Genomic DNA, 18263 nt, shown 5'->3' with positions numbered 1-18263 from the left:
AAAAAATATTGCATAGTAATTATTCATACAAAAATCAGACAAAATCAAATGTTATTTTAGGTATTTTAAAATTTGCAAAAGATCAGTTTCTGAGAATTTTTCTCCAAAACTTTTCAACAACACTACATGCAACTCCACTGAAATCCATCACTGCAAGGAAATATATTAATATTATTAATTATTATTTAGTTTTCTTGTGACAAATCAGTACACTATGAAAATTAAAAACTATAAACTTAAAAAATGATACTTATAGTATATTAATCTTAAACCTAACTTAAATTTAAAATTTAAAATAATTATCACAACTTTCATAAAAATTGAGGTTACTTCTTTTCAGAAAATTTCAGTTACTGAATATTTCCCTGAGAAAATTTTTTACAACATTCAGTTGTGCTTGGACACTCAATAAAGGATGGAAATTGAAAAATTTTATTAACACACCGTGCCAATATTCTGACCGTTTAGAACGTTACAAATAACGAACTCCGCCTCGTCGTTCACGTCTCCATTTGGAAACTCTACCTCCTCGCGATTAACGGCGATGAAAAGGGCTTTGGTGCTTTCAGGAACTTTCATGGGAATCTCGTGGTAGACGCATTTCTCCAGTTCGTGGCGAAAATCGCCGAACATACAAAATTTCTGGTCCAGCAAGGCGGCCTGCGGAAGCAGATTAAACACAGTAAACAGGTGATCCCAGATGGCCTCATCGCCGTAGAGGGTCACGCATTTTTGCCGCCACAAAGGCACGTGGGCATCGTTGAGTTTGCCCCTCAGCAAGGAAAGTCTTCGTGGGTATTTCAGTTTTAGGCAGATCATTTTCGTGAATTCAGCCACGAAGCAGTTGGCAGTACTTTTGATGTCTATGAAACATACATATTTGCCGGGGTCTAAACGTTTCCTTTTCTGATAGGGCACTATCACCCACTCCAAGTTGTCCTGGCATAATTTGAAGGGCGCAGTTATCGGTAGAACTTTACTTTGGTTGGCTAGTAAACGGATCGCTTCTTCGCATATATATTTCACAGAGTCCAAGACCAAATAGTCATTGGTCATGGCCTCTTTTAAGACTTCATTTACTGAAGCCATGTCTGATTCGAAAACGTTTTCTCTCTTGTCAATGTGTATAGATGTTTTGCTATGAAACAAATATTGTTTTCTCAGCTGGCTGTTAGTTTAAGGGAGTTTTACTTACAATTGTTCACACGAATTCGTCCGGCAAGATTATATTGTTCCGTTTATTCCTGCACTCACCGCTCTAAAGGAAACACTATATGATGCTACTGTAAACCCGAACAAATCAATTTGAACGATCTAAATTGTCAACTGACCAGTCAATCAAATATATATTTGATTTTTTGAATGTTAATTCAAACTCAATTAATTGAGTCTGAACAATTCAGACACCCTCACAGACTGCAACGTTGCCGGTTCACCATAAAGTATATTACTATAGACAACCACGAATGCACAAAATAATTAATTACCTATTTATTATTATTATTATATTGATGAATTGGGGACAAATAATTATTTAATTTACTAGTACTACACTTCTAAATAGACTTATTAATTTATTTTTAGTTATTTAATAACCCAGATACTTTTTATTTATTATTTTATTCAAATGTTTATTAAAAGTGATTTGTTAATGTTTCCCATAATAATTTTCAATTCATTTCGCATTTCAACACAAGACTCAACTTTTAATTCTGTCGGAAAGTGAAGTTACTAAAGCCCGAGGCACTAAACAAATATTTGAAACCCACATGGGTCGATACTTGCCGAAGTTGTATGATTACTATTATTTAGTAATAATTGTAATAACATATGAAATTATAAAATCCTTTATTTTGAAATTGAATATTTAAATGCATGATTACAGCAAAACGTTATTTAAACTGTAGTTAAATATGGTAAAGCCTGCCATTAAAAATAATTTTACTAATTTTGTATTGAAAAAATTAAATGACGTGAATCATGCTTAACTTCAGTTAATGTTTTTGATTTAACTGTATTTAAAATTTATGAAAACAACATATTATTATTCATATTTAACGTAATATGGGCCAATTTAAATCCACAAATTGCCAATTACAGTTTGGTTTATTTAAATTGCATACCTAATGTTTTAAAATTGTAAAACGTCCCAATTTTAATTTAAAAACCGTTAATTCCATATTAACAATGGCTTCAATTTTTATTGAAACTATTCATAATCACTGCACTGGTTCGATTATGAAGATTTAATAACCTAGGTTTTCCATTTAAACAACAGTTCTTTGTTTCTCGCCTTAAATTCTTATTAAGTTGAATTTTAATTATCAGATATGAAATCCATTAACCTTCAAAATTAATTAAACCAAGGAAAAAATTAAATTTAATCTATTTCAAGTGAGAGAATTAATAGATTTCCCTCCGTTAACTAAAACCATTGTCGATTTGTACGTAAACGTTAATTAATTCGGTTGTGATTCAAAATTCACCACAAAAATATTTTAAAATTCAATCCACTTTCCCCACAAATCGTCGAGAATAAAATCCTTAATCACGATTTAATTACGAAAGCAACTCTAATAAATTCTCGATTATTCACTTCGGCTAATTAGGATTCAGTTAAGAAACACTCAAAATGAGTAATGGGGGGCAATTCAGGATTTTCATTTAATAAATTTATTTGCGCTAATTCGGGCGCTAAAACTAATTTGGGTTGGATGTGGAGCGCACCTTAAACGGGGGAAGAAGAATGCGGACCGGGAAAAAAAAACAATAAACATGTACAAGAAAGTTAGTCTAATTAGATTTCGTATATTAAGTGGCGGAAAATTTGTTGTAGCCACCCTGGGAGGGCAATATCTTAGAATTAACCCACTTTTAATTCCGGATTAAGAAATATTAATTGACTTCTTACATTATCATAATGGAAAAACGCTCTTACATACAAATTGGCTCCTTTGGCACATGAGCTCAGCTCTGGCAAATGTAAATGTTAATTAATTTCGAAGTCGAGTCTTTTTTACTTCACTTATTAAAAGAACTCTCAATGCCATAAATATCAATTATAGCCGGGATAAAATGCAGTTTATGCAACGATTTTACTTAGTATTTTCGTGCCAGGTTAAGTTGGTTCAATTCGTGTCGTCTCCATCAACGACGGCGAAGCGGTAAATAATTTGTTAAAAAATTTATTGGACGCCGCGAATAATTTTACTCGGCGTCCGTTAATAAAGCGCTGCTTCTGTTTCGTTTTTAATTGCAGTATAATAAGCGCATTTGCAAATTCAGACGGAACGTCAAATTTTCTTTGTTCGCATCGCCTGCATGTGGCGCGCAATCATCTCCGATCTTGATTATTCGTTTACACATGAAGGGCGAATATTACCGGCATAATTTGCAGATCCGCTGAAATGCTGAATTCGCCAGCGGAATGTTTATTTGTATAAAAAGAGGCATATTTGTAGTGCAACATGGCCGAGGGGCGTGAAAGGGGGAGAGACAAAATGCGGATGCTGAATGTCGCCTTTTCCATGCACGATCTCGTGAAAAACGGAACTACCGCTCCGGCGTTTGTTAGTCGCTTATGGCAATGGAGTATAACAAGTGTAATTTACATTTCGACTTTTCGGATTCAATTTATACTAGGAGATTTCGCACGCGTGTTGCTTTTTTCTTCGTCGGTTTCTCCTGCATTCTTATTCCTTTGTTCGGCTTCCGCGGGGCGAAAGAGTCTAATTTTTGAAAACCGGAAACAATCCCGAACTGTTTATGGCAGTTTCAAACTTTGCGTTTTGATCATGTCAGTTTGAATTACTAACACAAGATTATTCGGCGAACTCCTTCTGTATAATTGTTTTTGTAATGTTAAAAAAAATATATTCTGACGGTCTTGTTTATTAAATTACATTAAATTTGGCGACAAACTACTTAATTTTTTTACCGCGTGATTGTTATAAATGTTTACGGATAACAAGGCCAAAAAGTAATTTAATAAAACTAGTTAAAGCTGCAAAGTCAATACTTGAATGTCTCGAATTCTAATTAAGCAAAGAACTTCCTCTGAATTACATTTTCGAGTTAATTTCCTTCGAACATGATCGGAATGGCAAATAATGCGAATTAAGGTTTTTTTACGTTATTAATTAAACCATTCTTTATCAAATTTTCATATTACTATGCTGTTATTTATACAATCAAAATGTCTTTGTCGAGTATTTCCAGACCAGCTAGACAAAGGGAAAAGTTCCGAGTACCAAAGCTCAATTTTTTAAAAGGTTTCAAATGGAAATTATAATTGAATTTGCCTTTGAAACGTTGGAAAAAATGTAAATTATCTGTAGTTGACATATAAAAATATTTGTGATAAATTCGAGATATTTTATATTGATATCTTAACCATTGATAGTTTGTTTGAAAATTAGCAATTAAAACTTTGTTTCTAACATAAATAAACGAAATTATCATTTACGCCCTCTTTGATTCATAGAGGACAATATTAAATATCTTGAAATATACCAGATACACACTCCCTCATATTTAGAGCAGAATTTTTCGTTTGTCTTAATAAAAGTGTATATTTAAATATCCATATTATCAGTTATGCAGTATGTTTGATAACAATAATACGGCAATATAATTGTTTATTAGGGGGTTTTGTTAGGCATTTATTAATATTTAAAAAAGGGACAAAAGTAGAGCAACTATAAAATAAAACAACCTTACGTACATTTACCCTTCCTTTATTTAATATCATTGTTTCTAATAACTTCTTAACAAATTTTTTCATTGATTTCAGTAGTTTTTCAATATAATCTTTCGATATTTCTTTCCACCACGGTGTTTCAAAGTTTTTGTGATGTATCTAGGGTACAAACTATTATTTGGAGAATGACAAATTCTACTAAACTCGAATTCATGACTCCAAAGAACTCTTCGTCAAAATTCTGGAGTATAATTTATATATTTTTGAGCAAACTTGTTCAAATATTCTTTTTTGATACCAATGGTTGACAGTTGACAGTTTTGTTGATTCAGTTTTAGGCTCATTGTTCTAATAGACACCCTGATATGACTCAATTAATTATATCTGTGAAAGAGTCTTTTAGGACGTTAATAACATTGTAAACCATTTTTCGGAAGCACCTTAAGTTTTTGCAGTGTCAGCAATGTCAGCCTTGAGGTTTCATGTTAATTATTATTCCCCTCTTCTCTGGAGTGTAATGTTCCTTTCTTCTCACTGAAAGTATTGTTAAACACACAATATGCCACAGATATTTAAATGAGCTATCTACTCCTTTGGCCAACCAAATCAGACTAATATCTCCGTCGTTTTTAAGGTCTGTGACAAAAAAAGTATAAAATATTGAAATATATTTTTTATGTTGAATGAACAAAATTTTATTTAATATGTCGTTTTCAAAATTTCAATTATGTGGTACTTCTCTGGCCACCATTGTTGCTAATTCAGTTTTTCTCCATCTGGTCTTGAAATACTCGTAACAGCCAGAGACATCCAATTAGGGACACCCCGTACATACTTTAATCCTACTAAAGAGGAGAATTCCGTTATTTGGTCGGACATTTTTAATTTATACACCATAATACATTTTTTAACGCACCGAACAAGGTAAAATACTTCGGATTTTAATTTGGAATTAAATCAGTGTAGCGAAACGCAATCTCTGAATAATCCACACTGACGAATGAATTAATTTTTGTCTAAATGTCTGAGAAAAATACATTATAACCGGCGCCCCAAATTTATTTTGAGCAAACAGGTAAAATTGTACAAATCTCATAAATTAATTTTGGTTTGCTTCGAAACGTTTCACAATAATCTTAAATGATCGTTTTAATTTAACATTTCACGTAAATAATCGAAAATGTAGCAGAAAAAATTTACGGTATTCATTTCAGGATTTCATATTCACGTCACACATAATGGCTGCTGCAGTTCCGTCGAATAAGATAGATGCAATTCGTTAAAATTACCGAAATAAAATGAATAAGGCAAAATATACATCCAGTATTTTAATAACGTGAGCTGAAAAAGTTTTTCACTAGAATCACCGCAGAAGGTAATGACAATTTTTACTGTAATATTTTATTATATGACGTTCATTACGTTCGAATTGTTTTATTTTAATAAAAAATTTTACTACGTAAGCGAAAATGGATTTGTCGGATACGGAAACGAAATTAATCTAAAGTAAATTATGTTGTGCGCCATGAAACCGAATTGAATTGTGTGAGATGCATAAATAAAGTAATAAAATACAATTGTATGCAATTGAATAACGTATTAAATAAATGTAATGTTATACATTGTCTACATTGTGTACGAAATTTGTTATACTATTTTTTACTGAATCGCATTCGACATATAAAAAAGATACTTCATTAGTTACCACTGTCGGAAATTTGAACATGAATAGAATTCGTATTATTTTTTATCGAATCCATTGTACTCGACATAAAAAAATCACATTAGTTCTTATTGCCGGAGCAACTTGAATAGAGTCACACATTCAGCTGAAACAATCGTTCCCTCTTTTAATCTTAATAATGCCACTCCGTAGCTGTGCAACGCGTCTTAAATATGCGTCTCACATAATTCAATCCAATTTCAATGTTCTCTTCGGCACGGATCGTAATTTACTTTTGATCAATTTCGTCAATGCATCAGACATTCGAATGCACGGCTCAATATTTCATGTGAAATATTACAATAAATCTACGATGCAAATTTATTCCATTAAATACATGCTTCTTGATACTGTCTTAAATTATTATTGTCACTTTCGGATGAGTTATGGACTTTATCCGGTACATTACGCAATTGGTCTACGTGTAAATATTATTTTGAATTTTAGATGTTGAATATGAAGGTACACTGCTACTGTTTATATTTGTACTCCGCTATTTGTTTATTATAAGATATACAGAGATAAATTTTAATTAATTAAAATTTGTAAGAATATTTATAAATATATTGTGTATATATAACTATATATACAATGGTGGACATTCTTATAGAAACTTTTTAAATGTTAAATTCTATTGTAAATGTTAAAATTCTATTGTATAATCTCTTTAATTGATCTGGGCATAAATACAGGGTGTTTTATAACTTATCAGAATTTTTTTAACCAGATATGCACTTCTAAATAATAAGTCTGGTAGTAAATAATCGATTTAAATTCACGGAGGGCAATGATGACCATGTCCATGTAGGCAATTTTTTAGAGAATAAAATTAGATTGACCAGTTGCATAGTAAACACAACAATAATAGAAAAACAATAATCACTGACATTCAATTGAAGTAGTTCAGCTCATATTTTTGATATATTTTAATAAATTTATGGCCACCAGTGTATATAATTTTAACGAACTATGATATTTTTTGATAAAATGAATTTTTAAATGTGTACAAATTTTATTTAAAACTTCTTTCATATTTCTTATAATAAAATAAATAATAAACAGGTCAAAATATAACCAATAACTCAGCACACGTGTCTGGTGGAACACCCGAAATAATTATTAACGTCCTGAATTAGAATATAATAACGGTAAACCATTTCTCGTTGGATAGGATTAGATTCATCTTCAACTATATTGTCTCCGACTATCTATATCCAATCTCTTTGATGTGAGTGAATCTTGGCAAAACTATCTCGCATAGATTTCGACAGTAATCAAATGTTGGAGGTATGGTTGCCAGTTAAGCGTTAAGGATTACAAACTTTCCCGGAATAATTCGATTTCCCGGGATAACGCTGTTCAAACAATAAACCGTGATGCATTGCAAAAACATGTTTGGAATTGGTTTAATATATGATTGATTTAATTACATTAAGTTCGGATTGATTTATTTAATTATATTAAAATAACAACGTACACATGCAAAAACAATCATATAATTTTGTAAAATTTTCGTTAATTGGTTCAAGTTTAAAATTAATTGGATCAATATATAATTTCAATAATAACGTCAGTTATTATTGAAAGCTGAGTATTTCAAGTTTCAAGCAATTTTTGACAAATTTTAGTCACTTTCACCATTTATGTATCTTTTATTTTCTATAATAATTAATTTCAAAATCTCATTTTGTTTATAAATATTTAATTACAAACATTTTAAGACCCAACAGTTCAAGATCAAATAATAATATTCATTTTCACTTGAGACATTTAATTGCTGTTTTTTTTACGAGAAGATCTGCCCAATAAAGAAGTGAAAATCCAAGTAGAAGATTTTGCAAAGTTCAAATGGATGAAACATAAAAATATAGCAGTACAATTTAGTTCGTTTATTTTTCTTATCCAATCTTGATTTATCAAGAATTGAAATCCTTATAATTGAATAGACGCGGGATTTAAAATTAATGGTATTGAAGTTATTTGTTAAAAAAATTATTCAAAGACTGAAACTGATCAAAAATTGTACATAATTTCAATTTTCTACAACCGTAACTCAATGATGATTTTCGTGTTTATCACAGCCGAGTTATCCTAAACATAATTATGTGTAAGAATGTTTATATATTCCTGCTTTAAACTAGTTTATTTAATATTACATATTAATACCACACCAAACTTTAATTTAATATTAAAATAATTTGGGCACAACATAAAACACCTAGTATGTAAATTTAAAACTCGAAAGCAGCCCAGCTTTGAAGTCTCTTAACCAAAACAAATTATGTGCCAAATTTCAGCTTTTGCGTCAATACGCCGCTTGCATTAAATAAAATCGTGTTTTATTTTTAATCGTTTTTAATTTAATTCCCCGGAAAATCCATGAACGTGAGTGCAAAAGAAGCAAATAGAAGTGAATAAAAGCACCATTGAGGGCAATCACGGAGGTGAGCTTTTTCAGTTTCCCGTGGGAATAAAACTATTAAATTTCACTTTGTATAATTTTTCACAATCAGATTTTTAATGCAATTTGTTATATTGACGTTCTCCTCTTATAAATTAGTTGCTCTTTCTTCGCATCATTGCCAGATTGAGATTCAATAAGACGTAATTAAATTAAGGACAAGCCTTTTAATAAACAGCGACGTTGTCCCTTCAACGTTTTACATCGGAAATCAAAACTTTCGGGACTGCGTTTAAATTAAGAACTTTGTAATTAATGTGTTGCAATTAATTTTACAAATTTCTTAAGCAACCCTGTTTTATTATTTACATTAGAGTTCTGACTGGGAGGGGGATTTTTTCACCGGCATTTTCTGTTCACAAATGTCACTTTAAATGGCAAACACAAATTTTTGATTGAAGGTTTGTTTGCATTGTTTATCTTTTAACATGGATAATTTAATTTGCTATATTAAATAGATTTAAAAATAATTTTAATTTTGTAAATAAATTCTTTCTATTTAACCTTTGAAACACCCTCGTATATGATTTTAAAAAACGTTTTTACAAAATTTTTCTGTTATTTTAAATATGGTATACCGATTTTGGTAAATCGGTACAACAGGCTGTCCGGACCTAATATAACATATCTTGAACATTCTTGGGACACGTTTAAGGGACCATCCTAACTGTCCGAATAACTTGAACGGTCTTCTACACGAAATTTGGGAGAATTTAGACCAAAATGAAATTTGAACCCAGATTTTGAGTATGAACTGAAGATGTCAGACTGTCATCAGTAGAAGAGGTGGAAATACCTCACATTAGGTTCAAATTTTTATTTTTTGTAAACAACAAATTTTGTTAATTTTAATTTTATTAGAAAAATCATATTTTTAATATAAATATACAAGGAGTGTATAATCTATTTTCCCGTTTCCAGAAAATATTAATAATAAACAATTATAGTTGGAGCAGTGTATATGTGTTTAGATCAATAATATTATTTGAATATTTGCACCTCTAGACGGTCAGTGGGTTAAATTTAAATTATATTATAAAAGATCTGTTGTTGATTCAAATTGGTATTCTGATTATTGAAATAATTCAAATTATCTAATTCAAAAGACGTGTATAGTATAACACAGTTTTTAAAATGTAATTAATAAGATGAAAGATAAAACTTAAAAATGAAAACGTTAAAATGAAATAATAAATAATTTTGAGAATACATTTCAAAACAATAGTTTTAATCCTGTCTAATTACGTTTAAGTTTAGTAGTGTGCTTTTCTTTAAATAATTTAAACTTAAGCTCTAATTTTCACGCTTTATTGCTGCACCTCTGCTGGTTTGAGTATTAAGCGGAATTTACGAAAGCTTCTGCCATGGTTACATTAATATGAAAAACATAATTCGCCGCTATTTTGTCAGAATTTCCAAACAATACGCCATGTCTAATTAACTTAAAATTTATGGATGAGTTCTTCATTAGGTAATTATGAACTATTTTGTTAGTTTTTCGTAAAACATAAAATTAGTTCATTGTACAATATACGTGAAAATAAACAGTGTTATATGAATAATTGCCATCAAACAGCATTAATGAATGTACCTATTGTTTTATGAATATAAAACCGACCTATAATACATCTACATAAAATTTATTTTAATCATTTTAATGCCTGACACAGTATAGTAACTTTTAATTACCACATATGGAAAATTAGCATGTTTAAAAGCAATTATGGTGTACATTATGCCGATGTCCACACTGATTTAAATGTGCCGTTAATAACGAATAATATAACATAATATAATAAACCCATATTGCATATTTTATTACACCCTCACACATTTAACAGTAAAATTGACCTACTTCAACAAATATAGTAATTAAACTGATTATTAATGAAAATATGACATCGAACGATGAAATGAACGTAAGCACTTATCATCTAGTTGATTTGCACCCATAAATGTCTGTCACCGGCTGAATTATGGCCAACGCATTAAATTATTTTGATAATTTAATTGTAGCTATTTGATACCCACTCGCCCTTTGGTAAACTTGTGCAATCCGAATTGTTCAATCAAATTGAAACAAACACCTATCAACCAATGAAAAAACAACCCGAACGTAAAAATTCTAATTAAACATTCCCTTTGTGATTACACACAATAAGGAAACAACCAAAAGAACAATGTTTTCGTCCTGAAAATCGATTCATTTCGAAACACGCATCACAATGCATGTTTAATACATATACTTAATGAATATAGTTATTTGTATATTGTACTAAAAAAATAAACAACCCTTTGTGTTGCAACATACAAATTACAAAGTTCCGTAATATAAATAAAAACGAAACATAAATATTTTATAAACAGGATAGTTTGTTTTAATTTTAAACACACAGTAAATGTTTTGTGTGTGTGTGGTGAAAATGTTTTTTTTTTTAAACGTTCCATTTCAAACCGGAAATACTCATTATAATATCCGTAAGGGAGTTGAAAACAGAATTTAACTTTTTGATATACCTGTCCTGGAATTTTTTGAATTATGACTTTCTGTCGCCCCAAAGAAACTTGTACCACTATGAACCTTGTACATAAAGACAACATCGACTTTCACCATGCACACAAGATTTTCTCAGACAAAATTTCTGTAACTTATCGTAAAAATAAAATCGAGTCGATACGCCAAATTGCTCAAGTTGTTCCAAGTCAATCGGCTTTTACTTCGAAAACTTTCTAGCCGTAACCAAATAGTTTTACCTTCATACAAAACTATTGTAATAAATACAAAAGAACAAAAACATCCGTCGAACATTTATAAAAGCAAATCCATTAATTATTTTTTCGTCGATTGTGTACCGATAGATTTTTGGCGATTACAATTTCACGGTGCTAAATCCCAATTCATTTCAACGCAAGTGCCGTTTTATAATTACCCCCACGCCGCAACCATAATTCGGATTCATTTCGTAAAAAAAAAAAGTTCACGTTAAGCATTTTCCCCAACTGTTTTAAATTCAAATAAGTATGTACACAAGATACCGCATATCAAATTGTTATTATCTACGAAAATAGCACTAGAAGCCAAGATATAAAATGACACTGAAGTGCAAATGAAAACTACGGGAATTTTAACATTATACGGGCCCGAATTGCCCCTTAAATATATTTACATCCCACCTAAATGAATTTTATGCATAGTGAAGCTGCTGAAAATCAAGATAAATCCACTGAATAGGGTAATTTTATCATAATTATGGTTACATGCATGATTTTATAATTCGCCATAAATAATACCGATGTTGTGTTTTTAAATTTTAATTAATTTTCATAACAATGCCACAAGTTTATTTTAAAAATCTTGAATACTGTTTTTTAATTAAAGCCAGGCTCATCTTTCCGTGAAGCAAACAAAATAATAAGCCGTTTCTTACTTTTGATTTAACAAGAAAAATACGAACAACTGATTTCAGCAGGATTATTTAATTTCGTTAATTACCGTGTTGAACCGTGGGAGGTAAATGAAGTTTTCAGTGAAAATGATTGTAGTTCGTATAATTTCTACTTACACTAAAACTTTCAAGCAATTACAAGTGTTATTGAAATGCTTCTATTTTACCCTTAATGATTCAATTATAAGGCGACACTAACTAAATCTCTCAATTATATAGAAACGGAACACAAAGATCCGATGATTGTCGAACAGGTGGAATTGGCGTTTGGGGTGCCATTGTACATGGTAGTCGGTTACCTTTAGTTTTCTTTAGAGATATTTTGATAACCCCGTGTTACAGGAAATTATGGATCCCCATTTCCTGCCTTACACGAAGACCCCAAAATTCAAATGTAAATTAGTTGCCAGGGCCAGCAACATTTCCTGACTCATCACCGATTAAACACGTGTGGGACGTCACAGACAGGAAACTTCAAAATTCCACACAATCTCCACAGACTCCCCCTACAGCATCAAGTAAAGGTGGCATGGTGTGAAGTACCACAGGACGAAATTAACCAGTTCATTAGATCAATGCCAAGGCGAATCAATGAGTCTCTGGATCATAGTGGAGGCCCAACTCATTATTAGTTTAAAGAAATGATGCTGATCAATATATTGAATATTTTTGTCTGAATTTTTAATCATTTGCTACCCTCTATTACCTCAAACCGTACATCGAAAATCAATAAAAAGTAACCACTCGATCCGTGTGTTTCACTTTATACATCACCGAGTATATTAGACACAATAAAAAAAAAAACATATTTAGGTAAATTTTTATGTAAATCTCGAGATCAAATACTGTAGTAACTTTTTTTTAATCATAGCTAAACCAACGCGATGCCACTTAAAATTTTTTAAGAGGATTTTGTTTAGCTTGCTTGAAATTTCGAAAAGTTTCCAATAAAACTCGGTTTAGCCTTATTAGATTACAGAAACGATGCCGCTGCTCTCATTTCAGCGGGTGTATTTTCGGATTCTTTAAAGTGTTAATTTATTATTCACCGATACGGCTTCAAAAATACCGTGAAAGTTTAAACAGGCAAATCTAATTAAACAGCGAAACTGTTTGAATTGTTGAATGTTTAATTTGTGTGAATAATTGTAAGCAAATATTGATTTACACTATAAATTGATTTTGTTGTAGAAGACAAATAAGTTAAGTCGATTGTTTCACGTAAATTTTGGGCTTAATTCAATACGTAAATGTTTCAGCTAAATAAACATTTTCCCTGTAAGTCTGCTTTGTTTTAAAAAAATATATATTTCTGCTTTAACGTTGACTCATTTACTTGTTTGACTCGCGTAATTTTATTTAAGCTTACATATCTATTTTTATCTTTCACATTCGAAACATCAAGAGATATATCATATTTTTCAAACTAGATTTAGTTTTATTTTTCTATGTGACTCATGTGAATCAAAAGAAATACAATAAACTAAACAATACTTATGGTATTCCTAAAGCTAAAAAAATCAATTAATTAAACTTCTTGGCTAAATAAGCTTTCAAGTATTAATATTATTTTACTTTTTAGTGAAGCAAACTTGTATTAATCAAACAGAAAAAATAAAGCTCATACCACTAAATTAAGAAAATGATGAGTATGTTCAAATTTTTAAAGCTACTTCCCTGATAATGATTTTTTAAACTAAAAAATTAAATTATCCCAGTTTTGAGTACTTTATGTAAATGAAATCAAAACATTAATTAGTTTACTTCTTTAAATTGTGAATAATTTTAACAAAACATGAAATTCTAACCATTTAATTTATTTTCCTCCATAACGACAATCTAATTAAATATAAAAAGTTATTCGTAAAAGCCTAAATATATTCTTAAGTAAGTCGTTAAAAATTTAATTACTTCTTATGTTTTGGCATTAATAATTGAAAATTCCACAAATAACCACTTTATAAGTAAATGAAAGCTTTGCAAAAAATTGAGTTAAAATTATTCTCGTTTAAGATAAATTGAAATAGCTTAAAGGAGTTATAAAAAGTAATCTAATCGATTAGACTTTTAAATAAACATTTTGTCTATAAAAGTACAATTTTTATTTTAAAAAAATATATATTTCTGCTTTAACGTTGACTTATTAATTGTGTGACTCAAATAATTTCTTTATTGAATAATTTTTTTATTGAATTTTTTTTTCTGTTTTCTTCATTTTTTATATTGTAGGATGTTGAAACTTAATGCATGAGAATTAAAATAAACAAAGAACAGTTATTTTTAAAGCTAAAAAAATCAATTAATACATAATAAAAATTATCAATAACTTCTGGATTAAATAAGTTTTGTATTTAATTTTAATTTTATTTCACTTTTTAATGGAACAAACTTCTATTCAAACTGAAAGTATAAAGCTCATACCACTAAATTAAGAAAATTAAGAGTATTTTCAGATTTTTAAAATTAAAATCTCCCAGTTTTTATAACTTTATATAAATGTAATCAAATCATTAATTAGTTTCCTTATTTTTTAATTTATTTTCCTCCATAATTAAGTATAAAAAAGTTATTGTTAAAGGCCTAAGTATATTCTTAGGTAAGCTATTAAAAATTACTTCTTATGTTTCGTTATTAATAATCGTGAAATTTCCATAAATTGCCACTTTATAAGTAAATGAAGGCTCTGCAAAAAAATGAATTAAAATTATTCTCGTTTAAGATAAATCGGAATAGCTTAAAGAAGTTATAAAAAGTAATCTAATCGATTAGGCTTTTAAATTAAAACGAAGAAAAAGTTACATGTTGATTGTTAAATTTTATATTACCTCTTTTCATCAAATATTATAATAGTCTGGTTGTATATTTGGTACAGAGAGTTTTTTGTTAACAATCCAAATAATAAATAAGTAAATAAAGGGCAATTGTACAATATATTACTTAAGTGACGTAGGATGATGAATTATAATATGAATCCAGTGTAAAAATTGTTTTCGTGTTTTATCAGTCGTGAATGTTTAATTTTGCAAAATCACTCTTTACTTTTTACTCTGCGTCTGCTTGTGTGCGGACCGGCATTATAAAGAAAACAATAAAAACTGAGTAAACCCATTAAAAACAAGTAACGCTTATTAAACTTTTAAATAACATTCATCCTCGCAAAAAGCATTCAGGCATTCGGACAAAGGCACAAGATTTGTCAAAGAGCTAAACCACATAATACTAGAAAACACGAGCAACTCGAGAAATTTAAATGAAAACCGCACAAAATCTAATAATTCAGGGCCCATTATCGGACTTTTGTTTGTGAAAAAGGCCAAACTGGAAAGATGTCACTGCATTTGCATGTTTCAAATAAAAGGGCCGACAATCTGGTAATCCGGAGCCACAATGGAATTAAAATAAAGGTGTTCATTAATCTTAATATCGAGCCTTTCGTTTTGTTCGTGAGCCCGTTTTTACTAATGCTCCCTTAATTTGCAACTCGTAAGGTGTCGGACTATTTACACAACCTTGTTCATTAATCATTTTTTTTTTCTTAATATTCAACGTTTCGATTGTGTTTTCACGTGTCAAATACAGGTTGCCGTATTATTGATGTTGTTGACGAAATGTGGAGTAATTTCGTTTTAAATTAATACCCGAACGTGGTCTTATTTAATATTTTTTTTACAGGCGGTGTTTGTGATTTGTTTGCGATAAATCACTGCATAATTTTATTGTCACGCGTAAATCGTTTATGCTCCATTGAAATGTTATAACTCCGGAGCGGCGGAATCATTGGTATTATACTACATCGACAAATCAACGTAAGACAATAAAAATCCGCGTGAAATTGTGGCGGTTGGGGAAATAATCATAATTTCCATAATAATCCTCTTGAAAAACGAAATGCGCCATTCCGTTTTCGCTAATCCACGTTCACCAACCTGATGTAAATCAAGTTTAACACTTCTGAAAATAAATCATAATTTATATTCTAAAGTTGGTTATCCCCAGGGTGTAAATATCTACTTTTCCCCTTATTTATTTCTACTTGCTGGATATGCCGTATAAATCTTAATTTACTGTTCTAATGAGATATTTAAATCTCATTCATTTCCAAGGTTTATGTGGGAGATAAAATTTCAGTTTAACGTAGTAGAAATTCTCCGATAAACTATTTTATAATACATTCGGTTTTATTATCAAAAAGTAACACAAAATAGCATTTTTCGCCTTAGGAATATGGGGTTTTATATAATTTATGTACTGGCTACTTTTTTTGTTTCACAATAAATGTATTAGATTTTTAAATTACGTTTCTTAAATTAAAATTGTATAAAAATATAGCTAAATTCACATGTCTTCGACACTCTGCACAGATGCCCGGAGTGCCGAGGTGTCCGGAGCAGTAGTATTTGAAAATAGGTAAGAATTGTTATTTACTATAAATTCAATGAAAAGAGTCATAAAACAAAATGAATATGTAAATACAGAGACAAACAGAAGAAATTACTAAAAGTTTATAACTAAATAAGTAATTTGTTCCCGTATTATTAAAAAAAAAATAGATAAACTGATCAAGTGGTACGAAAAAATTTGTCTCAGTTCGAAAATGAATAACTGGATAATTCGAAAAGAATCAAATCTTATTGTCAATTGACATTGAAGCCAACCTGGACAAAATGGGACTTGCTGAAATCATTTGAAGGGCTGTGAGAGATGGTTAGTGGAAGAAGGTTCCTTCGATTTCAGAGTTAGAAGGAAAATCCTGGTTTCTACTAAAATATAAAAGTCCAATTTTGACTGAAAAAGAAATTATACAAAGCGTTAATGTTAAATTAAATAACACAGATTTAATCATTAAAAATCTCTTTCAAAATTGTTGTTGCTATATTTATAACTAATATATTGTATTTAACAACAATTTTCCTTTGTCTCGATAAAATTGTACGTTCAAACATCCATATTGTCAGTTATGCTATATGTTTGATTACAACAATACGACAATGTAATTGTTTATTAATTCATTTCATTGATTTCAGTGGCTTTTCAATATAATCGTTAGAAATTGCCTTCCACCGATTAGGAAGTTCTTCGTAGAGTTCAATCAAATTTGACAGTGTTTTTCGTATACTTATGGTGGTGGTAGGTCCACCTTAAACTCATGTTATCTTCGCCAAATTCTCCAGCATGTCACGAGAAACGAAAAGATGCATTATCCCGTCTATCTTAACCCATGCCAAACCCAAAAAACGTCCCCAAACTATAGCACCTCCTCCACCATACTTCACAGTAGATTTAGTATACTTGGAATTATATCTTCCATTAATTGGTCTTCTCACCCATGGAATGCCATCAGATTTAAATAATTGGAACCGACTTTCATCGGAAAATAAAATTGTTGGGAGGGTACGAAATGTTTAGACATTTAATAATTATAAAATTATTTTAAAATAATGATTATGATTTTTAATTTGTACATTAGACACATATGTGATCAACTGAAACTTCTCTTTTAGTTTGTTTATATATAGTACAACTACTTCAATCGCTTTCCTGTTCCTTTCATTTTATTTTTAAGTGTGTTGAAAATCCAAGCAAGAGAGAACGTTAAAGTGGGTATGTAATAACTGCTTGTTCAGATAGAAAAATTCTTGTTTATACTATTGTCAGTATGTATTAATTTCACGCCCGAATTACGGAAGGAAAATCCTGAAAATGCCCGGATTATTGCAGCGTCTGGGATAGCGTATGTCCAGACTACTTCATTTCCATAAGAAAGATGAAACAATTTTTTGAGAAAGCAGTGGAGTTTTTCAAATAAAAAAACAAATTAGCTAATATTCTCACTGAACTTAAATAAAATACATAATCTCTTATGCCGATTTATCTCATGAATATAAAACAAAAATTCTCAAATATACATTAAAACACACATCTAAACAGACTACT

At 30.1% G+C, this 18263-nt stretch overlaps 2 protein-coding genes across 3 annotated transcripts in view; both read right to left on the bottom strand.

The window, feature by feature from the left end:
- The window catches only part of LOC109595134 (uncharacterized), a 53379-nt gene that overhangs the window by 5786 nt on the left and 29330 nt on the right, over positions 1-18263 (bottom strand). Inside the window, exon 1 of one of the 2 annotated variants that reach the window (XM_049970334.1) lies at positions 14058-14069. The exons of the other annotated variant lie outside the window; for it this stretch is intronic. The gene's annotated coding sequence lies outside the window, so the exon portion shown is untranslated. Of the gene's footprint in view, positions 1-14057; positions 14070-18263 lie in introns of those variants that run through there. 2 annotated transcript variants of the gene reach the window in all.
- LOC126266430 (uncharacterized) overlaps positions 1-18263 on the bottom strand; it is a 203072-nt gene that overhangs the window by 161044 nt on the left and 23765 nt on the right. The gene's annotated exons all lie outside the window — the stretch shown is intronic.

This window comes from Aethina tumida, chromosome 1, assembly GCF_024364675.1.
Source record: "Aethina tumida isolate Nest 87 chromosome 1, icAetTumi1.1, whole genome shotgun sequence".
In the NCBI taxonomy this organism is placed as follows: domain Eukaryota; kingdom Metazoa; phylum Arthropoda; class Insecta; order Coleoptera; family Nitidulidae; genus Aethina; species Aethina tumida.
Note: the sequence above shows the minus strand (reverse complement) of the source record. Positions and strands in the feature narration are given on the sequence as shown.